At 40.6% G+C, this 16,526-nt stretch overlaps 1 pseudogene; it reads left to right on the forward strand.

Moving 5' to 3' along the window:
* The window catches only part of LOC140941636 (low-density lipoprotein receptor-related protein 6-like), a 24,066-nt pseudogene extending 11,711 nt beyond the window's left edge, over positions 1-12,355 (forward strand).
* Positions 12,356-16,526: the final 4,171 nt, after the last annotated feature.

Genomic DNA, 16,526 nt, shown 5'->3' on the forward strand with positions numbered 1-16,526 from the left:
AGCGAGATTTCTGCGAAAGCTGTGTTAGCGAAACCGAAATTAAAAAAGAATCGCCCTTCCTCTCTTGTATAGAGCTAACAGTAGAGCAGGGAAATCCTTAACACACTGAATATTCTCTCAGGATCATTTATAATTTACAGTTTGAAGAGAGCAATTTCTGGTTTGATGTTTATTTTTTTCAGTCTTTATAGCGATTATTCCTACCCACTTACTTAGTCAATTGTAGGCGAACCCTCCTAAAGCTGAATTTCAAGGGACCATATTCAAGCTCAGAAAGAGAAATAAAATTTCGTCGTTGCTTATTTACGTCCTCTATAAAACGCGAAATTAGGCATTTTCACGTCGTAGTCGTGCAAAAACGGGAAAGAAATGAACAAAAAAGTGTGTTGCACGTGCGAAGTTGTTGTTTTGCTAATTAAACCTATTGTTTTTTTGACGTTCTAGTTGTCGTCCGCGTCGTTGGATCTTAAACTCCCTAAATTGTACAAACGACCGGTTTCAATAGACCGGCGAAATTTCTCATTTTATTAAAGCACTGAGGTTACGACAACTTCGAGTTAAACTGATTTCAAGGGTTCAAGAGTCCAGCGATTCCTTTTTCCCAGGTGAGCGCCGACTCATTTCGCTTCAATATTCAGGAATGCTCTCGATCTTTTTACGCTTTCATTGCCTCTCGCCCGACATGTTTTGCACGGCGTTTGGTCATGCGAAACCTCCACGAAACATCCACGCCTCGCGCGAGGTAACTTTATCCCGATTCTAAAAATAACTCGAGACGAATTACCTATGGAATAGGGTGTATATGGGGGATGGCCTCTCTGTCCCCTTTATAGTCTCTTGCTTATGAGGTATTACCTTTTTCCCGTTTTTACCGATACGACCAAAATATTTGGTACCATTTGTCTGGTCAGTGCCTGGCGTGTCTTGAGGCGGAGAGTGATTTGTTTCAACCCAGGCCCACTCGTTATCTGGTGTTTTGTAATGGTACAACTCTAACTCATTCGTCTTTTCGGAAACGTTTTCAAGTCCAGTACCATTTGTCAGAAACTTTTTACCGAAATTTCCTTACAAATGGTAAGCGCTCAAGCTATTGCTTTTTTTTACTTTCTCGTCGCCGCAACATCTTAAACTTCCTATTATTTACGATACATTGTGATCCGTCAGAAACAGAATTTTCTCAGTGCAAAATGAATTGCTCTTGCTGATAGCATCCGAAACGTTTTTTAACTCATCGGTAGTTTCTTCGTTTCTGGTTAGGAAAGCTTGGTGAACGAACCGGGCAACTGTGGCAAGATAATAGAAGTCGTGTACGAACTCACGAAAACTGTTCGCCGATTGGACACAATAATACAAAGCATTTTTTGTGCCCAATTAGGAGCCAGCATTCCCTTGACCGTTTGGAAATGGTCCGGTGAGAGTCGGTACCCAGGGGCTCTTCCGCCCATGCTTGAAAACTTTCGTCGCGCCTTTTCTCCCGGCTCGACTGACTGCCTCTGGGTCTCCGAGGATGGTCACTACCCAGATCTGAGTAGTGCTTCTGATTAGTTGAATCAAATTTCCCACGCGGCACGACCAATCAGAAGTAGTACCCAGATCTGGGTAGTGACGCGTGATCGGTATAGAATTTCTGCGCTTGGTTCTCAGACGTCAGGTGGCGGAGAAACCAGTGGTAGCGTCGCCAAATGTCGGCTGTTTTCTCAGGCTAGCGAACCTGTTGTCGATTCACTTTGACTGTCATTTTCTTGGTGAAAGATTGTGTACTTTACGTCGAAAAATTCACATTTTTCAACGTATTGATTTTATAGAACGAAGGACGGTTTTGATTTATCATACTACATAGCGGACAAAATGTGAAACAAATACCATTTTTGTCAGCCTTGCCTGTCTTACATCCGTCAAGTAATTTGCTCCGTAAGTAAGCCTTCTATGCATCATTGTCCAGGGACCTGGCACAGCATATAAAAGAGAAATAAAGACCATTCATCGAATAACGAGTTGTGATCGAAGGTTACAAACAAAAAAGAGAATTTGGTGAAAGTACTCGTTTTTCTTCTTGATCTATAATATTTTAACCCATTCTTGGGGTAACCCATTTCCCCATTCACTTCACGCTAAAAGATAGGAGGATACCACTTAAGCTTTGAAAGCTAGATTTTTTCAATCAGTATGCATCATGTCTGTGATCACTCCCAGAAATAGTGGCAACAAATTTTATGCACTCTTTTTAGGTAAAAATCCCTGCAGTTCAAGTACTAATGGAGGATGCAGTGATTTATGCTTGCTTAATAATCGTGGTAAATCATGTGCCTGCCCGACTGGCGTGAAGCTTTTACCTGACAACAAGACTTGTGAGCAAGGTAGGCGGCGGAAACTTTGAAAGCGGTTTCTTGGTTACATGCACCTCATCTGCGTTTATTTAAATTCGCATTCCAGCGCTTGATGTTTTTTCCTTCGGAGTACAACACGCATTATAGAATTTTAAGAAATCAAGTTAAGTATTTGAGACTTTTTTTATAGACTCACCATTTTTTGTGTTAGAACATCTCTTGTTTGAAGATGGTTCCGTCATGTTAGTTAAGTCTACAACTTTTCACCAATAACTTCGGTTCAAACAGAAATTTAAAGAGGCACAAACGTTTCAGGGATGAATAAAACTAGAACGCATTATTATTGTCAAAGGGAAACAGTTTTATCTATGAAGGGGGGCTTCAAGAAGTACTCTGTAGCCTAGGACAAACGTCGAACTTTTCATGAGACGAACCAAAATCTAATTTGGGAATTATGCACTCTTAAAGTTTCTAGATGTAAATAAAATAAATGTGTTTGCCAGCTACCATGTTTGTTGCATAGTTACTGAGGCGTTCTTACCAAATTTAAAGTAATTTGGGGGAGAAGCATAATTTCTGCATTTTTTGCTAAAATGAGCATAAATTGCAGAAAATAGATTTAGTTTTAGAAATATACGAACACTCCTAGTAGCATATTATGCTATTTTTGGCAGCACGATCTATCAAAGCCTAGCTATTGCTTCGGCCTACTTCGCAGGTCCCGTGCATGTTTTGATACTGGTTAAGGAAAAGGGAATTTGCGCCGCATATTCCTGGACACACCCGACCTCACTGATGTTGTCATGCCAGTTTCTGGTCTCCTACCATGATGGCCAAATTTCAGTTGTAATAGGTGAAAGGCACAACTTCCAGTACTTCATTTAGATTCATTTTGTTACAGGTCCTGTACACTTCCTATTATTGGCACGTAAAGTGGATATACGACGTATTTCACTTGACACACCCGACTTCACTGATGTTGTTATGCCAGTTTCTGGTCTGCGCCATGCAATGGCGATTGATTTTGATCCTGTGGATAAATTTGTCTATTGGAGCGATGACGAAAAGCTTGAAATTAAAAGGTCCAAAATGGATGGAACAGGTAGGGCTACACGTTGCATTTTATAAGTTTTGCCACGGGCCTCGATTGAAATAATCAGGTTCATTTGGCGCTTACTGTTACAATTTGCATTCTGCCCTCTTCCTGAAAGTTTATTTAATTTTGGCTTCAACAGAACCTCCTACTAAGGGGCAGACAATTCCTGTTAGATGCATTGTACTAGGTCCCGTTTACATTAAGAAACGTTGTTCCAGCAGGTAGAAGTAAGGGTCACTCGCCTAACTGATCGAACAACCCTAACTTTTCCTACGTTTTCCTCACAGAACTTGGCAAAACGTAAACATGAATTTGTCACAAAGTGTCGGCTCGGCTAAAAGGGTGACGCCCCTAGCTGAGTCATCCTTTTGTGATGGTAGGGTCGCCCTCCTTTCCGTGCCAACTTTTCTCCATAAAAACACTCTTGTCTAACCGCGGCAGGATTAGCTCAGCCGGGTAGAACACTTGTCTTGCAAAGCGGGAGACTGAGGGCTCGATTCTCTCTGGGCGGTACCAATACTCAGGGACTTAAACTAAATGGAAATTGATGGTATGGCCTTTGCCCTGAAATGGCTACACCCTCGGGTGGCTCAGATGACCACGTAAAATGGCGGTCCTGTCTATGTAAATACATTGACACTCAAATAAAGTGCAGAGTGCGCCCAGCCTGGTCAACCCTGCCAATCAATCAAAGCATGCGCAAGCAATGCTTTTTGACAAGACGCAATCTCGTTCCCAGAGGCTGCAATCCTTTTGGTCAGCACCAAGGATGCCCGTTCCGCTGGACAAGGGTAACGAAGGCTTTCGGGACCAGATTGACCCAAGCGCCATTGGCTCTGGCAAAGGGTTGAACTCAAATGAACTGTCGCTAAATTTAACTCGGCTAGTAGGGTCACCCGTCTGGCTCGTACAACTTAACTCCATATAAACGGGCCTCAGCTAACCCTTGGCATGCAGCTGAAGCAGAGCCATTTCTAGCTTCATGAGTGGCATGCTTTTTGTGTTTGTTTGATTACCTTTGTTAGGTGTGCAAGTCATAATCAACGACGTTAGTCATCCTGATGGTCTTGCAGTCGAGTGGGTGGCGCGGAACTTGTACTGGACTGACACAGGCACAGATCGAATTGAAGTCAGCAGGTTGGATGGTTCGTCGAGAAAGATCGTCATCTCTGAAGACCTAGACGAGCCAAGAGCAATAACACTGCACCCTTCTCTCGGGTAAGCTGGTTATTATGAGTCTACGGTCACAATAGTTTTACTTAAACACTTCTCTGATAAATGATGAGGTCTTAAGCACACCGAGTGAACTTTGTTCAAAAACTCGTTCTTTTTCTCAATATCGCACTGGTGTTCTAACCGCTAATGAAACTGCATTGCATTTCCGTCATTGTGCTACTAATAAGGGACTTTTTTGACACTCCTATTAAGCAATTCGTAAGACATCCCCGAGGTTTCAATATTAGTCTAGTGACCTCGAATACAGGATTAGACACTGCTATGCTGATCAGATCCTTAAGATGCTATACGTACTGAAATGAAATGCTTATTATGACACTAACTGAGAATACACACTCAGGAACACAGCAAAACAAGCTGGAGCTAAGCTTGGCTAAGTGTTCGTCACAAATAAATCGTGATAATTAAAAGACTACATGTATCTGAAAAGACTGATCACACAATTTCAAGGCACATATTAACGTTATTTTTCGACTGGCCAAAACCCCGCTTCTAACCTTTCTTCTCAGGTTTATACAGTGAAAACGTAAATTCTGTTTCTCTGGCAGGTACATGTTCTGGACTGATTGGGGAAAACATCCAAAGATTGAACGAGCAGAACTGGATGGTAGTCATTGTATTACTTTGGTGAAGACATCGGTGGTTTGGCCTAACGGCATTACCATTGATTTCCACGAACAAAAACTCTACTGGGCTGATGCCAAGTTGGACAAAATTGAAATCATGAACCTTGATGGAAGCAACCGTAGAGTAATTCTTGACAATAAACTGCCACATGTGTTTGGATTTACTGCGTTAGGAGATCGTTTGTTTTGGACAGATTGGCAAAGACGTGCCATAGAGAGTGTCAACAAAAAGACTGGTAACAATAGAAACGTGATCATTGATAGTGTACCTGATTTGATGGGATTGAAGGCTGTCAATCTTGATCTCCCTCTTGGTAAGGCTGTTTTGTTTTGTGTGTGTTACAGTTTGGTTGATTTGATTTGTTTCTGACTGTTAAGCAACCAAGTAACGGTAGTAGTTACCAGCACCAAAAATAAAAGGAACGTCGATATTACACTGAAGATCGTTGCTTTACAAAAACTGCCAAGCAGGTTATTTTTTTGTAGGGTTGGAGTCATTTCAAGAGGAATTTTTCACCCGGACGATCATACTTAGCTTATGACAGATTATTTTTATTCGCACAGTTCATTTGTAAATCGACTACCCTTTCGGACAGACCTCGTTTTGGCGTTTTAGCTAATAGGAGTAAATTTCCTTTTAATTCCAAAAAACGAAATTCCCAGCGACACAGTACTCTCCCATGACTTGTAGTCGACTTGTTTTTTTGCCAGTAAATCAGATAGCAGTTTCTCATTATGATATGATGAATATGTGAATTTCACTTGTTGAAACCGCGGATTGAAGAAATTAAATGCAACTAGATCACGTCAGTTAAAGACACGGGTCTGCAGGGTCAGGGTACCGGCGAACCTGTGATGACCTTCGTTGCATTTAATTTCTCATTCATCTTCCCCTACATTTCTAGGTTCCAACCCATGTGAGCATAACAACGGAGGGTGCAGTCATTTGTGTCTATACACACCAACTGGAGTCAGATGTGAATGTCCGACCGGGATGATACTTAAAGAAAGAAAAAAAGCTGGAAAAAGGCAAAAGAGGTGCACATGTATGTGTCGACATTTTTCCTTTTAATGAGATAAAGTATTTAATTCCTTTTTTGATACAGTTCTTGGGGAAACTCTGCCTCTTAATTCACATCCTTTGTCTAGTCATGAAGTTTGTACTAGGGAATGAATAAAATTTGTCGATATTTTCTTGCAAGATATTGATCTTTTGCCTGCTTCTCTCTGACTTTGTTATACCAGTGAGCAGTGGTTTCTCCATGCCGGACGCTACGTTACGGAGAGAAACCACTGCGAGAGACTGTTTGCTTTTTTCATCGAGCCGCCGACCAGCACCATGGATGGATAAATTAACTTTGAAGATGTAAAACCTGTTTTAAAAAAAGTTAAGGCTCACGCGCATTTGCACTGCAAAACAATAACTTCGTACGTACATCACGTGTTTTTGTTCATTTCTTTGCATTTGTTGCAAGACTACGACGTGAAACGTCCTAATTTTACGTTTTATGAGGGACATTAACGGGAGAAAACGATTTATTTTTTTTTCTTTTTTCTGACCTTAGATTCATTCCTTTAGAATTAAACTACAGAAAATTTTGAAACATTTGACAAATTGAACAAGGTGAAGCAACGCGAATTCACTTTTGGAGTGAAGTTTTGGGTGCCTTTTTCCGGCCGAGCGCGGCACTCTCGTAAGCTTCATAATTGTTCCCAAGAAACAACAGGAAGTGGTGTCGTTTGGTGTATTGACGTAGGCGCAACGTGGACGCGCATGCTCAATGGCAAAGTATACGGTCGCTCGCAGTGGTTTCTCTCTCTTGATAGCAGAGCGTCCGGCCTGGAGAAACCACTGCTCGCAGGGTATGTCTTTGGCAGCTTAAACGTTTTTATCGCCACAGATATCGCATTTTTCTTTATCATGGACTGAGTTATGTCAAGGCTAATGATCCACAACTGTAATAATTTCCGGTAGTTTTCCCGGATCTGCTTTATTAAGGTAAAAGTGATGTTCTCTACAGATCCTTCCCGCCTCTTATTTTTTGCGAGAAAGAAAAGTCTGCAACGCATGTCCCTAGACACACCTGATCCTGCTGATGTGGTTGTGCCAGTTCCTGGGATCCAGCATGCAGTTGCCATTGATTTTGATCCAGTGGATAAGTTTATTTATTGGAGTGACGTTGAGGCTTTTGAAATCAAACGAGCGAAAACGGATGGGACAGGTATTCATTAGATGTGGATGTCAAATTTTGAAGCTTTTTCTTCATGAAACATGGTTGCTAGTTCAGTCAGTTCCCTACTTTTTTCTACCGACGTTTCCCTATATAAACCAGAATTTTTTTACAAGTTTCATGTACTCCTGAATCAATTAGTGGGCTGGAACACTGTAAATTACAAAGATCTGTTTTAGCCCTAAAAAAAGGGGCTGTTTCGGTGAGTAAAATAATATACAGTCCTGTTTTTAAGTCTAATTTGGCTCCCTTGAATCAGGGCCAATACAGTCCAATTACCTAGGGCTGATTTGGACCTAAGAGCTAGAATAGCCTTTTGACTGGGCTGTTTTGGCTTAAATGGTGCTCAAATGGCTCCAGGAGGGGCTGAATCAGACTTTGGCCTGCCGGGTTGGGGCTGAAATAGATCAATGAACAATTTTTCCAACCAGCTGTAGTTGTTATTGTTCAACTTAAGCTACGCATTTGCTTTTGCTGCCTTTGTTGTTTGTGTTTCTCTAGTCACGTAAAAAGATTGTTAGGAAAATCCTTTCCGGACCAACATCGAACGTGCAGGGAGAATGAAACATGTAGTATTTAACTTAAAAGAAAGATCTGACTTCAAAGCGGTATTCGATCCTATGTGCTCTTTTGAAGGGGTCTAGCGCTCAGAAGAGCTACAGTAGCTAGAGCTCTTGCTAAGCTCGTATGAGGCAATCATCTTACATGTGATTGGTTGTCTTTTTTAGGTGTGCAGCTTATAGCAGGTATTAATGTCAGATATTGTCATGGTTTGGCTGTCGACGTGGTGGCACGGAACATATATTGGACAAGCACAGACACTGATCGAATTGAAGTCAGCAGGCTGGATGGTTCCTCAAGGAAAGTTCTTATCAACGACCACCTTGACGAGCCCAGGGCAATTGCATTAGACTACACTCGCGGGTGAGCCATTCTTTTACTATTCTGTTTAACCAAAGCTTTCAGCAACGGAGGGATAGATGAAGTCAAGTTTAACGGTTTCTGCAGAACCCTTATGAAACGCAGATGTAAGGCTGTTTTTTTGCCTTGATGGCTTGAAAACTCACAAAAGAAAGAAAAAATGATGTTATGAAAGACAAGCGATTCGCGTCAAGGAAACTCCTGTTTTTCAGAGCTAGAAGGAAAAAATAGCCATTGATGTGAAGAAAGTTACATTTTCATTTAGTATCAAATAGCCTTTTCGCATGCTGTGTAAAGTCTTTTTTTCCTTTCCAGTTATATGTTCTGGACTGATTGGGGAAAACACCCTAAAATCGAACGAGCAGGACTGGATGGTAGTCTTCGCGTCACTTTGGTGAACACATCGGTGGCATGGCCTAACGGCATAACAATTGATTTTCACCATAAGAAGGTCTACTGGGCTGATGCTAGGCTGGACAAAATTGAGGAGATGAATTTGGACGGACGTAATCGAAGAATAGTTCTGGATCAAAAACTGTCTCATGTATTTGGATTAACTTTACTAAATGACCGACTTTATTGGACAGACCGGGGTAGACTGGCGATTGAGAGTTGCAACAAACGAACGGGTAATGAAAGACAGACAATCATGGGCGGAGTACACGGTCTGTTGGGGATAAAAGCTGTCAATGTCAAGAGAGTAAACGGTTAGACTAATCGACTTATTTGAGATGATTAGAATTGTGTGTGATTTTCCCTTCACAGTCTATGGTAAAAATGTTACGCGTTTAATAATCAGGGGCGTCAGTCCAGGAAGTATTGCTAAGGAGGGTCCAAATGTATACACTGTTGAAGCCAGTACCTTCCACCGCCCTTCATCCATCCACCCCCGTGGTTAAAAGGCAACATATAACGCGTGTCATTTTTATGCCTTTACATGGACGTTTTATGTGGCTTTTAGGTGTTAACTATTGACGAAAGAAGTTGGTAAAAGGGGCCATGTAACGAAGATTTTGCTATCTCAGTCAATTCTATGGTGAAGTCATTACTTGCGAAGAAAATATCTAACAAATGTCGTCGGGGAGCACAAACCAAAAAAAAATTGAGCGTCGCGTAGAATGCCCGGTCACATCCGAATGTTAGAGCCGCATTCGAGCCACGATTTGGTCTTCAAAATATGGTGGAATAATAAGACTGAAGCGACTTTGAGATTTTTTTGTCTATGATTGTGAGTTGCTCGTAACCAATTCTCAATGGGTACCACCATAATATATGATTTTTAAAGCCGTGGCATTAAAACTTTCCGCTATTCAAGTTTCAGTCCAAGTTTATTCTTGCCATCTTTAGGAACAGACGACAGGAAATAGTTTCAGTACCTAAATAATCTGAAAGACAAATACTGGACCATTATTTTTAGAATTCAATTTTTTCGGACCGTTTTAGCTTTTGAAAAGATCGCAAATAGCGCGACGTAATCCCTTTGAGTTGAAAAAAAAAAAAAACTTTCCATCTGCCTGATACATGAAGGGGAGTAAAGGGAAGACTCGGACTCCTCTGGCTCTCTCGCCTGATCTGCCATTTTATGAGGGGAAGGAAAGACACATTTACATTAAAAGGTTCTAGCAGATGGACTAGACAACAATGAAAGACATTAAAGATATATAGAATATATAAAACGAGTTAGAAAGAATAAAATAATGTATGAAAAAGCTTTCTAAGACGGGGGACTTCTTCTTCTTACTGCAGGAATTTATTCGCCCCAACGAAAAAGGTCAACCATACTGGCTTTTCAATTGCTTCTCTTATCGTTCTTTTAGGTTTCAATCCCTGTCGTCGAAATAACGGAGGGTGCAGTCATTTGTGTCTGTATACACCAACTGAAGTCAGATGTGAATGTCCGTCAGGAATGACACTGAAAAAAAGGAAGCAAACTGGGAGAAGGAATAAAAAATGCATTAACATGTAAGTGAAAACACCTCTAAACCTCTGGCAAAGGCGACCCATTTCCCCCATAATTCTTCAATGAGGGAAGTCTTTGTTGTCGTTGTATAAACAACCTTTTCCTAAAAAAATTGACGCTGATTCAGTTAAGATCTAATAAATGTAACGAATAAGAATAAAAGGACAATAATAAACACGCGATCACGTGACCTTTCTCTTGTTAAAACATGGAATACAACAATAAAAAAACGCAGATTAAAAGAGCATTGAAAATGGTCCGTTTGCTAATTTTTTGCTTTTTAACTCCCACCAATAAGATTTTATAGGGGTTTATAAAAGTCCATGGACTGCGCGCACGCCGTACGCCTTTCAAGTCCATATCAATTTTCAGATATTCCCACTCCCAAAAAATCTTAGCCTTGTGTGTCAGTCATCTCAAAATTTGTTTTCTGGCTAATTTTTCTATTCTCTTTCCATCTATTCTATGGCTTAAAAACCTGTTCCGACTAACGACGCAAGCACAATGCAAGCACAAGTATAAGGATGAGCACTATTGCGTTATTAAGGACGGCCATGACATATTAGAGAGATTAAAACCCCATTTACACGCGGTAAAAAATAAGCACGGCACGCCAAATTTTTGGCACCGTGATGACGATTTTAAGGCACGGCACTCCCAATAGGCCATTTGCACGATGACGTCATTTTACTACTACGACCAGAATCCTTTATGGTTTTCCTTTCTTGTGCAAATTAAGGCTTTTGCTATTTAAACCGCTCTGGGATTACCAAATTTAAATATGAAAGAAAAAACGAAAAGGATTCTGGTCGTAGTAGTAAAATGACGCCATAGTGCAAATGGCCTGTTTTCGACGTGTAAACGTATCGGTCCCAAATGTAATGTGGAACCAGTGCTCAAAATTTTAGAGGTAGTCTCGGCACAGGTAAACGAGGCACGCTACCAAAAATTTGGCGTGCCGTGCCGATTTTTTAGCGCGTGTAAATGGGGTTTAAGATTCACGTTTACGGCTAACCGCTAACGTCGGATTCAAGTTGGGAATTTCTGAAAATAGGCAGAGAAAAACTGTCCAGAACAATTCTTATGGATAAAGCTGTTGTGAAACTACTTATATTTGAGCAGAAGTAATAAACGGTAAACGACAATTAAGGGGAAAACTTGGTCACATGGTACAAATTCACGTTTGCCTTTCGGCGTAAACGTGAATCTTAACTCTTAAGCTTATACTTACGGCTTGCATCCCTAGTGAGGACTAGTCTTATCTAAGTTGTATCCCATATCCATATACATTTTCCTGTTTTGCATAAGAAAGGACACGTTACCGCGAGTTGCAATGTGTCCTGGTACACTTAGCAAAGATAACGTTGACGGACGTCAACATAACAGCAATCTCAACATTGCTTTTGTTTTCAAACTTTGTACCTTTTAACATCTGTCTGGCCTTTGGAGATATCAGGTTAGAGCATTGAAAGAGAGCAAATTTATCTGAGTGGTTGTTACTTTTGACGTCGTCTTGAACGTTGAAAAGACGTTATTCTGGTCGGTTGACATATCTGCAACACTAAACAATACTATCAATCAAAAGGTGACTAACGGTAGAGGTGTACCCTTGGGCAGGCGTCGAAGTAGGTTATTGTGCGGCTTGATACACCGTACGTTTTACTTTTACCTTGAAGTGGTTCTCCTCATCAAACGTGAGTTAAATTGTATTTTTGTTCTCTAGATCTTGATTGGCAGAGACTGGCGAGAAGGGATAGTAAGTGGGAAGACTTATTGTGAGAAAAAGATGACTAATCTCTTAAAATTAATACCTACTGAGAAGCAAGAACGATCACGAAAACGATTTAGAACAATATTTTCATGGGAACGAGCGGGGAAATATTAACACAAATTGTAGAAAACAAGGGCTGTTGTTAAGAAATTTGATTGACTGAATAAAACAAACTCACTTTCTTTTATCTTGTTTGATTCCGTGTAATTTCATCGTTTTGTAAGCTTTCTTCAATACCACAGCAATAAACTACCTCGTTACTATGGCTTATCTCCTTACCTTCGTCTGTAGCGGGAAATAAATGATATATTCACTATGTAAGAGGTTGTGTGAGGGATAGCAAAGAAAACATAAAACGTTTAGGTTTAATAACATTTATGAGCTACAGTTGTATAGACAAGAAAACTAGTTTGCATCAAATTCAGTTGAACGTTTAACTCGACAAATTTTCGAGCAACCAGGGTAAGACGTTCTTTGGAGGGACTGGGCGCATGCTCTGGTGTACTGCTTTGGGTACAAATTTATTTCTGTAGCCTGCGGGCACAGACGTATTTCCAGGGGCACCCAAAGGGAAATTTTGAGAAAAAGACCTAAAAACAACAACAAAGCATGAATAAGGCTTTCTGAAGCCATTTTAAGAATTTTGGCAGATTGCTGAAAAAGGTTTATCTGCTCCTCACTCGCGCAGCAAGACTGATGGAAGAGTTCCCAGCCAGCGAGGTGCACTTACAACCTGCAACCTGACTAATATTAGATGTGGTTCTAAGGCAAAATTAAGACCTTCAGTGTGTGTGTGTGGGGGGGGGGGGGGGGGGGGGTAGTAGAAAAATGGGTATGGCCGAAGGGCGAAATTCACCCCTTCAGTCGAGGTTGGAGGGGAAGGGGGAAAAGGCGTTACTGACAAATAGCACATACCAGCTGTTTTAGACATCAAATCCCCTCAGACCCTCAGACATCCTGAATTGTCTTTTACCCAGCAACACTGTCCTTCCCAATGGCATATTATTTCTTCCACATCTCCCAGCCAGCAAAAATTTGCCTGAAGAACACATGTTTTGAGAAAAAGTTCCATTGGGTGCCCCTGCATTTCCGGTCGTCGCTTCTCTCGCTCCACCCCAAAACTTACTTTTCGGGTGGAGACAAGCAAATATACGTCGGCCGTCGCAGGGTACGCAGACTACGGCGTGAGCACCATGGCCGTCCAAATTTGTGTACGGCAAAGGCGCGTGGTTACTTTTATCGTAAGCATTCGGAAGTCAGCCAAGCGTGGTCATTGCACGCGTGCTGAACAAGAATGCTGTATAATGACAGACTAGAAACAATAGACAAGTCCCAAAGCACAAACTCAGCTAAAACGCTAAAAATCTTCAATGTTTACTCAAGTTTGGGCTTATAGAAGATAATGTCACAGTTTTTCAATGACCATGAAATTCAGAGTCCGGGTAGTTAGTTAATCAATTGTGGCCCTGAAAAAATTTGAAGGAAAAAAAACTACGAATTTTTAAGAAAATGCTTTTTTCGTGAGAAGGACTCTTAAACGCTGACAAACGTCAACAAATAGCGAAAACTATAATTTCTATATGTTTGCTTTGCTCGAAATCGCGCGCATTTACAAGGCCCTAAAGCGTTTTGCTGACTTGCAAGGACCCATCTGTTATAACGATGCCCAAAATAAAGAGATGAATCTCATAGTTTATTAGGTATAATCCGTGTAAAGTTTGCTTATCATTTTCGCATAAATTATGACCTAAATTTGGAAACCGCTGAATTTCTCGAATTGGGTCTTTGCGATTTTGGTGAAACTCTGTTCAGCGTAAGGCACTAATGCGCACTATGTGCAGCCGAGAGAGGGATTTTCACGAAAAAATGCCGGCAACAGCAGATTTTCGACTCAGACCTCAAAGGGGCGTGGCATTATAACCACGTGATATTTACTCCGATCGCCAAAAATTTTATGTTATATTGTAGAATGATCTATATGTTATCCATTCTGTGTGTTAGACTTACAATAAAAGTAAAGGTGGGGATACCAGAGAGCTTCAAAGTAGGATGGTACCCCCCCAAAAAAAACTGGGTCGAGTCACCTTAACTTAACTATCAATAAAACAGTGACGTAATCATGATCTGTGAAAAAAAACTCTCCGTTGCGGTCGCTCAGCAGTTCCGGTCGGTCGCAGTTCCGTGTGAACAGAACGCGCTGACAGAGGGAAAATGTTGAACGGTTCATTATGATCGAAGTGTCTGGTCAAACTTTTTATTTGCTCGAAAATTCGTCCGGTGCCGTTTACTTCGGGTGCTTCGATGAGCCAAAGAACAGCTTTACACGTGTATCACGCTTCTTATACATTTCCGTCGTTCACGACTATGACTTGTTACTTCAGTTATTTCACGTTTTATGGAGTACGTGAACACGATTTATTTGATATAGGAGCTCAAGCGCGCAAACAAGTTTAAATAATTATCGGATACTTTCTAAACCTCGTTATTATGTGAATTCAGATATTCTGGTTAAACTATATTATGCCTTAATATATCCCTTCCTAACCTATGGTTTAATTTCTTGGGGTAACACCTATTCTTCAACTACCCAACCTTTGTTCATTTTACAGAAGAGAGCAATGCGATTGATGACGTTCTCTGAATTAAATTTCGTGAGCATTTTAGTCTAATTTTCAAACGCTTGAATATGGTCAAACTGCCTGACCTTGTCTTTCTTAATATCGCAGTCTTTATGTTCAAGGGATCAGTAAAAAGCGATCTTGTCAAAGATTATTAGTTACTTGCATTCTCATTAGCAGTTGTGTTGTTTCTTAAATTACCTGTATATTAGTCTTTTGTTAGTTCTGTCACCTTTTCAAGTTCTTCTTATATTCATGTTTTGTATTCATTTATTTTAACTTAACTATTTTAGACTTCCTTCACAGCGTAGACGGGAAATAGCGTTTTTCCTCTTCTCCTTTTTTTTTTCTTTTTTATTTTTATGTGTGCATTTCTGTTTCAGTCTTCTTGCTGACCTGTAATTTAATTGTATTTAATAATGCTGATGTCAACAGGCTCCCTGGCTCCAATAGTCCCCGTGGTTATTCCAGGCAGCCAGTACTCTAAGTTTTACTTTTGATATTTTCATTGTTGTAATTTATTTTTGAGCAAGAGTGAGTACAAATAAGATTGTTGTTTAGATTGTTGTTGTTTAAAAACGTCTGAGAAACCCGTTTATTAGAGAGAGGCCTCTTTCTAAAACCAACTTAAAGAGCGCTTTGGGAAGGAGGGTGGTCATGGGTGGAGGTTGTTAGACATAAGGCGTTTATTTAAGAGAGGGCGTCTATTATTAGATCATTTACGGGAAGTAACACTCGAGGGCTGCCCAATATACAAGTATGATTTTAAGACCACCAACTATTAACGGATTATTTTGAAATGTTATGTCAAGAAATGAGACTCTGTTTACTTTTTCTCTTTGCTAAGTAAAAGGACGGCACCCGAAAGTAGCCCTGCCCAAAATCAAAGACTGCCGACACTAAAGAACTGTATGATCTGTTTTCCGGATTATATGCTAATTCTGGGAATAATTGGAACGACGCTTACATGAGACTGCTGTGAATTGAACAAGAAAGTCTACGCATTTTATACGTAACCCACCCTAAAAACGTTGTCACAAAAAAAAAATGAATCGCTTCAAGCAACGCTTTTGGAGCGACAAATTAATTTTCAGCTGGAATATAAAAATGACCCCGGTTAAAACTTTTAATAAAACTGTAGAACTGAGCGCAGAGGGAATACAGTCAAGGCAAGATGAATGTGCGATGCGGTGAAAAGCTTATTAACTTATCGACTGCGTTTGGGTCAGTAAACTGTTAAGAACCGGTCATACTTTACGGTTGTCATATTTTGTATCAGAAAGTATGACGCGAACACAACGTTCCAGTTTTTGCCGCGGTTCTTTGGAAACCGCAAACTCTTTCGGGAACTTTGATTGTGATGATATTTACAAAGATGAACAATAATAGTAGCTAATAGTGGACTCCGATATGGATTTAAAATCCATTCAAAAGACAACTTGCAATTCTCTCGCCCTTTTCTAGTAAGCGAGAAACGATTGTCTTTGGACATTGGCGTTTTCCAGAAAAAAGGATGTTTCGATCTCTTGTATTAAAATAATTATTCACCGCCAGTGTCCGTGAATATGGAGGATTTTTAACCCCTCTTTTCGACCTTTTTGGTGAATAATTCTCACGATGTCCTTATTACATCTATTAGTGACCACGGAGATTCCTCTACAATTGGAGCATTGGCTTTATCGCTTCGTTAACAATAAGGCCTCTGTCGCCAAGGCGCATGTGCATTCATCATCCAAGTCC

Source organism: Porites lutea, chromosome 6 (genome assembly GCF_958299795.1).
Source record: "Porites lutea chromosome 6, jaPorLute2.1, whole genome shotgun sequence".
NCBI classification, from domain to species: domain Eukaryota; kingdom Metazoa; phylum Cnidaria; class Anthozoa; order Scleractinia; family Poritidae; genus Porites; species Porites lutea.